The 14,346-nt window shown below is 44.3% G+C and overlaps 1 protein-coding gene and 1 long non-coding RNA gene across 6 annotated transcripts in view; both read right to left on the bottom strand.

Moving 5' to 3' along the window:
- Nucleotides 1-2,215: 2,215 nt before the first annotated feature.
- LOC116742535 lies at nt 2,216-4,278 on the bottom strand. The gene is made up of 2 exons (XR_004346505.1): nt 4,036-4,278; nt 2,216-3,110 (listed from the first exon to the last, which is right to left on the bottom strand). It is a non-coding gene; the product is annotated as an uncharacterized LOC116742535 (long non-coding RNA).
- Nucleotides 4,279-6,547: 2,269 nt separating this feature from the next.
- LOC116742528 overlaps nt 6,548-14,346 on the bottom strand; it is a 30,271-nt gene continuing 22,472 nt past the window's right edge. For 2 of the 5 annotated variants that reach the window (XR_004346494.1, XR_004346495.1), the window contains exons 3-5: nt 7,850-8,137; nt 6,892-7,062; nt 6,548-6,606 (exon numbers count right to left, since the gene is read on the bottom strand). The gene's annotated coding sequence lies outside the window, so the exon portion shown is untranslated. Of the gene's footprint in view, nt 6,607-6,891; nt 7,063-7,849; nt 8,138-14,346 lie in introns of those variants that run through there. The other 3 variants (XR_004346498.1, XR_004346497.1, XR_004346486.1) reach the window with 2 other exon arrangements.

The raw sequence follows: 14,346 nt of genomic DNA, 5'->3' as shown, positions 1-14,346 counted from the left end.
TTCAATTATACATATAACAAAGACTCTCAAGTTACAGGTCAGTCTTAATTGATAAAATATATATGTATTGGGTTGTGTTGTAGAACATATTTCTTTTTTTTTTTTTTTTTTTGTTTTTCTTGCGGTACACGGGCCTCTCACAGTTGTAGCCTCTCCCGTTGCGGAGCACAGGCTCCGGACGCGCAGGCTCAGCGGCCATGGCTCACGGGCCTAGCCGGCTCCGCGGCACGTGGGATCTTCCCGGACCGGGGCACGAACCCGTGTGCCCTGCATCGGCAGGCAGACTCTCAACCACTGCGCCACCAGGGAAGCCCTGTAGAACATATTTCTTATAGTGGGTTACATTAAAAAAATTTTAGGGCTTCCCTGGTGGCGCAGTGGTTGAGAGTCCGCCTACCGATGCGGGGGACACGGGTTCGTGCCCCGGTCCGGGAAGATCCCACGTGCCGCGGAGCGGCTGGGCCCGTGAGCCATGGCCGCTGAGCCTGCGCGTCCGGAGCCTGTGCTCCGCAATGGGAGAGGCCACAACAGTGAGGGGCCCGCGTACCGCAAAAAAAAAAAAAAAAAAAAAAAAATTTTAAACCCACCAGTAAAGTGGTTAAGAGTACAGGCTCTGGCAAAAAGGTTACCTTGGTTTAATCCTAATTCTTTGTCTTACCAGCTCTGTGATCTTGAGTGGGTCACTTGTTCTCTCACACAGTTACTTTGTCTCCTTGGGTCTCACCTCAAAGGGTCTTTTTGAGGATTAAATGGATGAATCTAAGTAAAGCAGTTTGAACGGTGCTTTAGTAGCAAACACTCAGTTACTGTTACTTTCCCAATATTACCTGGTTAGCAAGTGGCAGAACTGGGCAGATTCCTGTTCTGTCTGATAAAGTTTAGTCTTGAGTTTGAAATCAAAGGTAATTTCAAGCTGACTTAGGTGTCCCGTCAAAACAAACAAAGAACAAAATAAGTGTGCCTTTACAATAATTTACCAGCAAAGTAAAAAGATGGGAACCCTCATCTTCTCAGGAAGTTGGCCTATGTTGGCAGAGTCTTGTCTCTGAGAGAGTACAGGTTTCCTGTCTTGTTCTGCTCTGAGTTACAGGAGAAGAATATGTGGAAGGCACTAGGTTGTTTGACATATAGAACAAACCGGTGTGGAAAGAAGGGAACACTCTTGCACTGCTGGTGGGAATGTGAATTGGTACAGCCACTGTGGAGAACAGTATGGAGATTCCTTAAAAAACTACAAATAGAACTACCGTATGACCCAGCAAACCCACTCCTGGGCATACACCCTGAGAAAACCATAATTCAAAAAGAGTCATGTACCAAAATGTTCATTGCACCTCTATTTACAATAGCCAGGAGATGGAAACAACCTAAGTGCCTGTTATCTGATAAATGGATAAAGAAAATGTGGCACATATATACAATGGAATATTACTCAGGCATAAAAAGAAACGAAATTGAGCTATTTGTAATGAGGTGGATAGACCTAGAGTCTGTCATACAGAGTGAAGTAAGTCAGAAAGAGAAAGACAAATACCGTATGCTAACACATATATATGGAAGTTAAGAAAAAAAAATGTCATGAAGAACCTGGAGGTAAGACAGGAATAAAGACAGAGACCTACTAGAGAACGAACTTGAGGATATGGGGAGGGGGAAGGGTAAGCTGTGACAAAGCGAGAGAGAGGCATAGACATATATACACTAACAAACGTAAGGTAGATAACTAGTGGGAAGCAGCCGCATAGCACAGGGATATCAGCTCGGTGCTTTGTGACCGCCTGGAGGGGTGGGATAGGGAAGGTGGGAGGGAGGGAGACGCAAGCGGGAAGAGATATGGGAACATATGTATGTGTGTAACTGATTCACTTTGTTATAAAGCGGAAACCAAAACACCTTTGTAAAGCAATTATACCCCAATAAAGATGTTAAAAAAAAAAAAAAGAAAATATAGAGGTGAAGTGTAAAAGGGTTGGAATAGATATACCATAACAGTAAAAACAAAACAAAACAACAACAACAAAACCGGAGTGGCTAAGAAAATATCAGAAAAAAAGTTACATTTTAAGACGAAAATTTTTACTAGAGACAAAGATATTTGAAAATGATAATTCCATCTAGAATGCATAATAATTATAAACTTATATGCACGTAACAACAGGACTTCAAAATACAATGAAGCAAAATCGACACAACAGAAAAGAGAAACAGACAGTTCTACAATAATAGTTGTATACTTTAATACCCTTCTTTCAATAGCAGAACAGACAGAAAATCAACAAGAAAATAAAAACCTTGAACAGCATTATCGATCAAGTAGACCTAACAGCCATCTATAAAACATTCCACCCAACAGCATCAGAATATACATTCTTTTCAAATGCACATGGATATACTATATGCTAGAGCATAAAACAAATTTCAGTACATTTTAAAGGATATAAACAATACGAAGAGTGCTCTCAGATGACAACAGAATGCAATAAGAAATCGTTAACAGAAAGAAATTTGTTGAAAATCACAAATGGAAATTAAAGAATATATTCCTAAATAATTCATGGGTCAAGTAAGAACTCATAAGGGGAATTAGAAATAATTTGAGATGAATTAAAATGAAAGTATAACATATTAATACTTGATTGGTCCCACATACTCTTCTGAAAAGCAGAGGGGTTAGACAAAGAGATCTAAATTAATTAAAACATCATTTATTATTCTGGGAATAAAAAGAACTGGGCTTAGTCTCAGTTTTGCCTTTATCTTTGTGTCTGTTGATTATCTTGGAATAGTCATTACAGAATCAAAATACAGTCGCCAGCTCAGGAATCAAATACTGTCATCTCTAGGGCTACCATAACAAGATACCACAAACTTGTTAGCTTAAAAGAACAGAAATTTATCTTATCACAGCTCTAGAGGCCAGAAGTTCAAACTCAAAGTGTTGAGAGGACCATGTTCTTTCTGACGCCTCAAGGGGAGGATCCCTCTTTGTCTTAACCAGATTCTGGTGGTGGCCATCAATCACTGGTGTTGGCAGTTTTTTGATTTGCAGCTGCATCACTCTGGTCTCTTTCACTGTTGTCGCATGGAATTGTCTCTGTGTGTTTCTGTCTCTGGAAACAATTTGAATAGAAATTTCTATTTTTAAAAAACAAACTGTTGATTATTATGCTCTAGTTAGATACTTCCTCTAACCCACACCCACCTCCATTTCCCCATATGTATTTGAGAAGGAAAGAGGAACTCCTGTGAGCTATCATATTGGAAAGAATCAATAATACAATGTTTTACTAGAGATGCCTCTTATCTAAAATATTTGAATTAAATATAAAATCTGGGGAAATTATCGCCCAGTTTCCCTCTTCTAGAGGCATGTTCTAAATGATAGGCAGCAGAATATTTTATACCCATGAGGTTTGCTGACATTATTGATTTGGTCCAGGATCTGTATTTTCTCTCTAAAGAAAACAGTATTCTCTCTTTACTTTCTTTCATATATAATGTTGGTGTCTTAAGTTTATTGTCAGAGAGGATGCTTATAGTTCAAATGATTTGGTTGCATTTCACCAGTATTATCACAAGATAGTCAAACAGTGGCCGGGCTCCAGGATAGACCTCGGTCCCTTTGTTCCACTGGGATACTGATCTGAAAGCCACTGTTTTCTTATATTCCAAAGACCAAATAAATAAAACAAATAAATAAACAAACAAAAAAACAAGTAAATGAAACTATTTTAAAACCAACTCTCTTTTCTTCCTCATCCATGTTAATTCTCCTCTACCTAAAATTACTTCCTGGAAGTGATTTTTATGTTTCTTAGAGCTTCTTTATGTATATATCCACACTAATGCATACAAGACTGTGCCTTGTAGATCTTATACTTTTTCCATTTGAATAACTATTTTCTACTGTCATATAGAGTTTATCCATTGTCCTAGCTATGCATTTTTCCTGTGTATTTGAGCATCATAGGAAGATAAATCCTACTCTTGAAAATGTTAACTGGTCACTGAGACACAGAAAGCTATTATTCTTACCAGTTTTCAATAGTGAGTAGATTCTGTAGGGGTGGAATTTTAAGATGTAAGTATACTGTTTTTCTACACTCAAATTCCGTTCCCCTTATCATAGAAACTGACCAGCGAAGTGTGCTGCTGACTTTTCAGAATCCATGTACATATAATCCATTAGGTTATTAGATATAACATTGGTCAGAAAAGCATACTGTGAAATGTTGCTTTTATTTAAACTCCCACTATTTTCACTACATGGTTTCAAGATTTTACTTCATTATTGTCCTCCGGTGGTGGGCTCTGTGAACTGCATATTTACGGGTCTGGAGCACATATCTTCCCAGAGGTATACAACTCCTCAGGTACCAGCTAAAGAGTAGATGATAAGAAGCATTCAGATTTATTAAAACTCATTAAGAATATCAGTAGCCTGACTGTTGTTTCTAAAAATATAAAATATTTATCCTTCTGTTGTCAAACAACCATATTTCATGAAAAGAAGTATAAATCCTTTTTTGCTTGCAATAGAAGAACAATCATTGAAGATATTCTTCATTTGGACCGAATACCTTCTCTGAAAATATAAGTTAAAATAGGAGTTGAAATTTCCAATATATTCTTTAGGAAATAAAACTCCACATATAATTTCAAATTATAATTTAGTTTTACCTTAAATTTAAATATCTATATTGAATTTAATTTAAGGAAGGAAGGAAGGAGGAAAGAAAGAAGAAAAGAAGGAAAGAAGGTAAGAAAGAAAGAAAGAAAGGACGGAGGGAGGGAGGGACGGTGGGAAGAAGGAAGGAAGGAAGGGAGGAGGGAAGGAAGGAAAAAGGAAAGAAAGAAAGAAGATAAAGTAAAATAAAATAAAGTAAAATAGAATAAAGTTATTAAATTAAAAATTACTTATTAAGAAAAAAAAACGAACGGATAGAACCTTTGGATAAATGGTGGAAGCAAAGCTATACAGACAAAATCTCATACAGAAGCATACCCTTACAAACTCACAAAAAGAGGAATAGGGGAAAAAATCATAAATCTTGCTCTCAAAGTCCACCTCCTCAATTTGGGATGATTCTTTGTCTAAATGAGGGAAGGAAAGAAGAAAGAAAGGAAGGAAGGAAGGAAAGAAAGAAAGAAAGAAAGAAAGAAAGAAAGAAAGAAAGAAAGAAAAGATAAAGTAATATAAAATAGTTATTAAAATAAAAATAATTATTAAGAAAAAAATTTTTAAAACAACAGACAGAACCCTAGGACAAATGGTGGGAGCAAAGCTATACAGGCAAAATCTCACAGAGAAGCGTACACATACACACTCAGAAAAAGAGGTAAAGGGGAAAAAATGATAAATCTTGCTCTCAAAGTCCACCTCCTCAATTTGGGATGATTCGTTGTCTATTCATGTATTCCACAGATGCAGGGTACATCAAGTTGATTGTGGAGCTTTAATCCGCTGCTTCTGAGGCTGCTGGGAGAGATTTCCCTTTCTGTTCTTTGTTTGCACAGCTCCCAGGGGCTCAGCTTTGGATTTGGCCCCGCCTCTGCGTGTAGGTCGCTGGAGGGCGTCTGTTTTTCAGTCAGACAAGACGGGGGTTAAAGGAGCCGCTGATTCGGGGGCTCTGGCTCACTCAGGCCGGCGGGAGGGAGGGGCACGGAGTGCGGGGCGAGCCTGCGGCGCCACAGGCCGGCGTGACTTTGCACCAGCCGGAGGCTCACCGTGCGTTCTCCCGGGGAAGTTGTCCCTGGATCCCGGGAACCTGGCAGTGGCGGGCTGCACAGGCTCCCCGGAAGCGGGGTGTGGATAGTGACCTGTGCTCGCCTTCTTGGTGGCGGCAGCAGCAGCCTTAGCGTCTCATGCCCGTCTCTGGGGTCCGCGCTTTTAGCCACGGCTCGCGCCCGTCTCTGGAGCTCCTTTAAGCAGCGCTCTTAATCCCCTCTCCTCGCGCAGCAGGAAACAAAGAGGGAAGAAAATGTCTCTTGCCTCTTCGGCAGCTCCAGATCTTTTCCCGGACTCCCTCCCGGCTAGCCGTGGTGCACTAAGCCCTTCAGGCTATGTTCACACCACCAACCCCGGTCCTCTCCCTGCGCTCCGACTAAAGCCCCGCCCACCCCCGCGGCTGAGCAGACAAACCTCTCGGGCTGGTGAGTGCCAGTTGGCACCTATCCTCTGTGCGGGAATCTCTCCGCTTTGCCCTCCGCACCCCTGTGGCTGTGCTCTCCTCCGCGGCTCCAAAGCTTCCCCCCTCCGCCACGCGCACTCTCCTCCCGCGAAGGGGCTTCCTAGTGTGTGGAATCCTTTCCTCCTTCACAGCTCCCTCCCACTGGTGCAGGTCCCGTCCCTCTTCTTTTGTCTCTGTGTTTTCTTTTTTTCTTTGGCCCTACCCAGGTATGTGGGGAGTTTCTTGCCTTTTGGGAGGTCTGAGGTCTTCTGCCAGCGTTCAGTAGGTGTTCTGTAGGAGTTGTTCCACGGGTAGATGTATTTCTGGTGTATCTGTGGGGAGGAAGGTGATCTCCGCGTCTTACTCTTCCGCCATCTTCCCCTCCCAGGTATCCGTTTTTTCTAGACTTTTCTTTCTTCAGCTCACAAAGGGGCCCCTGAGGATTAAGCAGAGGAACGTCAGGGTTTCTTCCAGGCCAGCTTCAGCCCTGGGATGTTCAGGGCAGACTCTCATTACAAACCTCAGTTTCTGAGGCTCCTGGCTTATGGCCATTTAGTATAGAAGGAGGCTCCTGGCTGGGGAAGGCTCAGACAAAACGATGCAGGTTCTAATCTGTGGCAGTGGGCAGTGTGTGTGTGTGTGTGTGTGGGGTGTCAGTGCAGGAAGAGGCATTCGCTGCCTTAGGCATTTAAACCATTGCCTTCTCTTCAGGATGACTCACCTGCAAGATTCTGTGGGGTCCGCCTCCTGCCACCATGCTACAATTGCCGGATTTTGGGTCTGGAGCAACCCAGGTCTTCCTCCGGCATTTCCGGAGAGTGCTTTCTCTTCGGAGCACGTCTGGGGACTGGCTTCTCTGCTTCCACCTTGGCTGGTGTGGCCAAAGGAGCATCTTCCATGGGGAAGAGAGGGAAGACATTCCAGTTTGGAAGAACAAAAGCAAAGACACACTCTTCTCTACCTTGTCCTGCCCCAAATATAAATTCATAGCACCTTCACAGTTTTATAACTATGGACTTAAAAAGACCAAGAGGTTAAGGGGCCTACCCAGTGTTACACAGGTAGTGGAAAGGTGTTCTGCTCAATGGTTAGGTTCACGTTGGGGCTCCGGATTTATAGCTGATAGGAATGTGAGGACAAGCTCATGCCATTTCAAACATTTCCAAGTGATGCTGAGAGAGATGTTAAAGGTGCAAAAGGAGGGTGCTGAATGACCTCACAAAGTGGGAATGGTGGGCCCATTTTCACATGAAATTGAAAATAAATTCATGGCAAAAGGACATAATAGAAAATGACAACATAATCATAACACTCCCCTCTCCCCTGGAAGTAAAATTCATTAGAATCCTCTCTCTCTCCACCATGAAAGGATGAGATAAAGTCTCAGCGGCAGCCCCCGTGAAAAACATGGTCAACAGGGTGAAGAGGTGTTACTAAGACCATATGGTGTGACTCAGAGAAGCAAAGAGACAACTCTGCCCTTAGCCTGATGAGGCCCACAGGAAGGAACATTTGTGGCAACCTTGGATAGTGTGGCAATGAGAGAGAACCTTCTTTAGGAGGGGACTGACTCCCTGCTGCCGACCTTGAAAAAGCAAATATGGGACATTCGTTTACTGTGGCTCTTGCAGAGGCGATGTGCCCAGAGGTTGGGCCACCCTGCTTGACAATCAAAGCACCTTGTATTCCTGTGCTGCTTGAAAGCTCCAATCGCCGGATTTTGGGTCTGGGGCAACCCAGGTCTTCGTCCGACCATTCCAGAGAGCGCTTTCTCTTCGGAGCACGTCTGGGGACTGGCTTCTCTGCTTCTACCTTAGCTGGCGTGGCCAAAGGAACATCCCCGTAGAGCCGGTAGCCACCAACCAGGCAGTATGTCTCCCCATGCCAGCCCAACTGCGTTTCTCCACACCCGCGGTACAGGACATGGTAGTGACCAGGTGTAGGATGAGAAGCGGGAGCCACTGCTGCTGCAAAGAAAATCAGAACTGATCAGTCACTTCTGCTGTGCACAGTCTCCTGCCAGAATTTCCCTCTCTCACGTCTCTCCCAGTTTCTGGCTGAAGACCTTTTAATCTACTTGACGTCCAAAACACAGCCTTGGCGCCTCATCTCTATGAGTCCCTAGAGAAGGGACACTGGCTGCAAAAGCAATCCCTAGAGCCTAGGGCTGCAGCACATGAGGAAGTCGCTTCACCGTTCCCAGGGAAAACAGTAGAACCCGAAAGTAATTGCAATCACGATCCTCTCCACCTCTCCCTTCCACAACAGAGAAAACATTTCTTGCAGTCTGTCACTTCTGAGGCTTTCATGGAAATGTCTTTCAAGTTTTGGAAAAAAATAATCTAATATAAATTGGTTAAGAACCCCGCCCACCTTGGCAACCCCTCTTGGGCCCCATCTATACTGCCTATTTCAACCACACTGAACTCTAGCTGTCTAATACTTTTATGTCGATTAGAACAAGGCCAAATACTGAGGCAGAGTGATCAGGAGACTCAGAACCGGGTTCTGGGTACCAAGTCTAGGCTCACATCAACCCAGCCTCCTGGGACACCATCTCCTCAGCCCTCCAGTCTCATTAGCACTTCATCACCCCCACACACACCCCCCCTTCGTTCTTACGGTCTTCCCATCAATATGGCAACACCCTCTCCCCTAGTACTCAGCAACTCAGTAAGGGATGTGTCTGAGGGGACCGATATAGATGTCTACATGATAGCACAGTGGTGCCTGGGTTTGAAGGTGCGGTTCAAGAGCGGCCCTGTTCCTCAAACCGCTCCATTTGCAATTTGCCAACAAAAATGCGCTTGTCTTTTGTTAAGAGGCCAATCAGGAAAGGGTCTGAATGGAAGCACCCTGTAGCCCAAAGGGTAAGGCTACATTTATAAAGCTCAGAACCGTCCTGCACACTTGTCCGGGGATGAGCTTTCACTTGTCCTCAGCAGTGAGAACTGTGCGTCCCTGAAGGCGTCCCAGCTCACTGGTATTACTTACATCTGGGAAAGTGCTCAGCTGTACGTAGTTGGCAACCCCCGCAGGAACATGTGCCAGCCGGGTGAGGTTGTGTGTATATCACACCTCCTGTAGAGTTGCCCTGTCTGGGTGTACCTGCTGCACTGCCCACCCAGGGAACAGAGCACAGGTGAGAGTACACGTACACTATCCGGTCACACATTCTCACACAGACAGCCAAAAAGATTGGTATCTGGTGGAGAACTGGTAGAGAAGTTTCTCTGAGTGCAGCCCGTTTGCACAGTTATGCTGCCATGGAAACTCTGAGAACGCCTGTGAGGGCATCACTACCCAGTGACGTCATATATGGAACCTTTGACTTGAGGGGCAGGCTTGAGGAGGAGGGGCAGTTTTGTGGAGGAGAACAGGGTAGAGGCAAAGGTACTCTGCCTCGCCCCTCACCCCTGGGCCTCCCCACCCATGCCCTAGTCTAGTAGACACCCCACGTGGGGCGTGCCGGTGGGCTGGCACAGCCGCAGGGGCCACAGGAGGGCAAGAGAGACCCATATTCTGAGTTTGGCTTGAGAGACAAGATTAACGTAAGAGACAGCTAGGTTGTATGGCACTGACCCTAAGAGGCAGAGATTTGTGTGGCCTGGGGAATCAGGGAAGGCTCCTTGGCAGTCGGCCTGAAGGACAAGTGAGGTTTTGACCCATGCGGAAGAGAGGGAAGACATGCCTGTTTGGAAGAATAAAGGAAAAGACACACTCTTCTCGACCTTGTCGTGCCCCAAATATAAATTCATAGCACCCTCACATTTTTACAACTGAGGACTTAAAAAAACCAAGAGGTTAAGGGGCCTACCCAGCGTTACACAGGTAGTGGACAGGTGTTCTGCTCAACGGTTAGGTTCACGTCGGGGCTCCAGATTTACAGCTGATAGGAATGTGAGGACAAGCTCATGCCATTTCAAATATTTCCAAGTGATAATGAGAGAGATGTTAAAGGTGCAAAAGGAGGGTGCTGAATGACCTCACAAAGTGGAAATGGTGGGCCCATTTTAACATGAAATTGAAAACAAATTCATGACAAAAGGACATAATAGAAAATGACAACATAATCATTACACTCCCCTCTCCCCTAGAAGTAAAAAGCATTAGAATCGTCTTTCTCTCCACCATGAAAGGATGAGATAAAGACTCAGCAGCAGCTCCCGTGAAAAACATGGTCAACAGTGTGAAGAGGTGTTTCTAAGACGATTTGGTCCGACTCAGAGAAGGAAAGAGACAACTCTGCCCTTAGCCTGATCAAGCCTACGGGAAGGAACATTTGCGGCAGGCTTTGATAGTGTGGCAATGAGAGACAACCTTCTTTAGGAGGGGACTCCCTGTTGCCGACCTCGAAAAAGCAAAGATGGGACATTCGTCTACTGGGGCTGTTGCAGAGGCGATGTGCCCGGGAGGTAGAGACTGCTTCGACTACCATTTTAGAGGTTGGGCCACCCTGGTTGAAAACCACAGCACCTTCTATTCCTAAACTGCTTGAATCAGCGGGTGCACGTTAGGACACACGAAGTCAGGCCCCATTGGAGCCGACTGCCTTTGGGAGTGGTAGAATGTAAAATGTGAAGGGGAATGCTCTGGAGGAGCTTTGTCATGGCAGGTGGGCCAGCATGAGACCATTCAGATTCTCCAGGGCTCCAGAGATTACTTGGCTGGGAGCATCCCTCTGATGTGGTGGGGGAACGTCTACCTTAATAGGACCTGGCTGGGCATCTGGGGGAGGCAGAATAAATGGTTTATTAACTACGAGAGCGAGAGACTCACCTGGGGGGTTCCACAAAAGCACTTAAAAAGACTTGTACCTGGATTCTTGAGCCAACCCTAAGAAAACTTATCTAGATGTGGAGTAGGGCTCAGGAAGCTGCACTTTTAATAAGCTTCCTGGGCAGTCCCACCACAGTGGTCCATGGATAGAATGACCAAATTCTTGTGTATTCTCGGTTGCTTTTGGGAGTCAAAGTAGGCAATATGACAAACCGCAGCAGCCCTACGTATAAACAGGGACTATTGAAGGCAAACAGAGGTGTTTAGTTATTCTATGCACGAATCCGATTTGAGAAAAGCTAGCCTGCTGGTTAAAGAACACAACCCTTAGGACAGACAGACCAGATTCTGTCCTACTTAGTTGTGTGATTTTGACCAAGTTCTTTTATCCTTCTGACTGTTTCTTCATATGGAAAAGAGCTATGGCTGTACACTCAGCACAATATTCTCTTTTGGCAAAAGTTGCTCTGGGCCCATTTCTGTTCTCTGCAACTTAATCCTTTTACAGTGCACAAGCATTTTTAAGTTGTTTGGTGAAGTATTTGACTTTTAACTGTTCATTACTTCGGGCAAAGCTTATGTAGTGCTGCAGAGACTAGAACCTTTGCAGAGATAGTGAGAGGATGTTATAAGCTTATTCTGCCGGTTTATGAAAAACTTTAACCTTTTCTCCTCTTCCTCAACCTGCCACCAAGAGATGAGAAAGAAGGCAGAGTCTGGAAATGCACACCAAGCAATACTTCTGGGGAGTTAGTTGGAGCGGGAGGGCTGACGCCTGAGCCCAGCTCCGCTTAGCCGTGAGGGTCCGCGGCGTGTCCAGCGGCTGTGGCGGAACCCGAGGGTGGTGGCCGTGGGCCCGTGTCGCGGCTGCACTGGAGTGGTGAGTGAGGGCCATGGGCCGTTCTTGCGCGGCCGCCACATTCCCAGACCGGCCGCCAGCCCTCCTGGTTCCTTCGCCGCTCCCCGCCGCCGGGAGCCGGGAGCCCAGAGCAGCCCGCAAACGGGCACCTGCGCCCGCCGCCCGGAGATACACCAGAAATACATCTACACGTGGAACAACTCCTACATAACACCTACTGAACGCTGGCAGAAGACCTCAGACCTCCCAAAAGGGAAGAAAGTCCCCACGTACCTGGACGGGTGGATGAAAGGCTCTTGGTGCTGCAGCCAGGAGCCAGTGCTGTGCCTCTGAGGTGGGAGAGTCAACTTCAGGACACTGGTCCACGAGAGACCTCCCAGCTCCACATAATATCAAATGGCGAAAATCTCCCAGAGATCTCCATCTCAACCACAGCACGCAGAATCACTCAACGACCAGCAAGCTACAGTGCTGGACACCCTATGGCAAACAACTCGCAAGACAGGAACACAACCCCACCCATTAGCAGAGAGGCTGCCGAAAATCATAATAAGTCCACAGACACCCCAAAACACACCAACAGACGTGGACCTGCCTACCAGAAAGACAAGATCCAGCCTCATCCACCAGAACACAGGCACTACTGCCCTCCACCTGGAAGCCTACACAACCCACTGAAACAACTGTAGCCACTGGGGACAGACACCAAAAACAAAGGGAACTACGAACGTGCAGCCTGCAAAAAGGAGACCCAAAACACAGTAAGAGAAGCAAAATGAGAAGACAGAAAAACACACATCAGATGGAGGAGCAAAATAAAAACACACCAGACCTAACAAATGAAGAGGAAATGGGCAGTCTACCTGAAAAAGAATTCAGAATAATGACAGTAAAGAGGATCCAATATCTTGGAAATAGAATAGACAAAATGCAAGAAACATTTAACAAGGACCTAAAAGAACTAAAGATGAAACAAACAACGATGAACAATACAAGAAATGAAATTAAAAATACTCTAGATGGGATTAATAGCAGAATAACAGGCAGAAGAACGCATAAGTGACCTGGAAGATAAAATAGTGGAAATAACTACTGCAGAGCAGAATAAAGAAAAAAGAACGAAAAGAACTGAGGACAGTCTCAGAGACATCTGGGACAACATTAGACGCACCAACATTCAAATTATAGGGGTTCCAGAAGAAGAAGAGAAAAACAAAGGGACTGAGAAAATATTTGAAGAGATTATAGTTGAAAACTTCCCTAATATGGGAAGGGAAATAGTTAATCAACTCCAGGAAGCACAGTCTCATACAGGATAAATCCAAGGAGAAATATGCCAAGACACATATTAATGAAACTGTCAAAAATTAAATTCAAAGAAAACATATTAAAAGCAGCAAGGGAAAAACAACAAATAACACACAAGGGAATCCCCGTAAGGTTAAAAGCTGATCTTTCAGCAGAAACTCTGCAAGCCAGAAGGGACTGGCAGGACATATTTAAAGTGATGAAGGAGAAGAACCTATGACCAAGATTACTCTACCCAGCAATGATCTCATTCAGATTTGATGGAGCAATTAAAAGCTTTAGAGACAAGCAAAACCTGAGAGAGTTCAGCACCACAAAACCAGCTTTACAACAAAGGCTAAAGGAACTCCTCTAGGCAAGAAACCCAACAGAAGGAAAAGACCTACAATAACGAACCCAAAACAATTAAGAAAATGGGAATAGGAACATACATAGAGAAAATTACCTTAAATGTAAATAGACTAAGTGCTCCCACCAAAAGACACAGATTGGCTGAATGGATACAAAAACAAGACCCATATAGATGCTATCTACAAGAGACCTGCTTCAGGCCTAGAGACACATACAGACTAAAAGTAAGGGGATGGAAAAAGATATTCCATGCAAATGGAAACCAAAAGAAAGCTGGAGTAGCAATTCTCATATCAGTCAAAATAGACTTTAAAATAAAGACTATTAGAAGAGACAAAGGACACTACATAATGATCAAGGGATCGATCCAAGAAGATATAACAATTGTAAATATTTATGCACCCAACATAGGAGCACCTCAATACATAAGGCAAATACCAATAGCCCAAAAAGGAGAAATCGACAGTAACACATTCATAGTAGGGGACTTTAACACCCCACTTTCACCCATGGACAGATCATCCAAAATGAAAATAAATAAGGAAACAGAAGCTTTAAATGATACATTAAAAAAGATGGACTTAATTGATATTTATAGGACATTTAATCCATAAACAACAGAATACACATTTTTCTCAAGTGCTCGTGGACCATTCTCCAGGATAGATCATGTCTTGGGTCACAAATTAAGCCTTGGTAAATTTAAGGATATTGAAATTGTATCAAGTACCTTTTCCGACCAAAACGCTATGAGACTAGACATCAATTACAGGAAAAGATCTGTAAAAAATACAACCACATGGAGGCTAAACAATACACTACTTAATAACGAAGTGATCACTGAAGAAGTCAAAGAGGAAATCAAAAAATACCTAGAAA

The sequence above is a fragment of the Phocoena sinus genome, chromosome 17 (assembly GCF_008692025.1).
Source record: "Phocoena sinus isolate mPhoSin1 chromosome 17, mPhoSin1.pri, whole genome shotgun sequence".
Classification (NCBI taxonomy): Eukaryota; Metazoa; Chordata; class Mammalia; order Artiodactyla; family Phocoenidae; genus Phocoena; species Phocoena sinus.
Note: the sequence above shows the minus strand (reverse complement) of the source record. Positions and strands in the feature narration are given on the sequence as shown.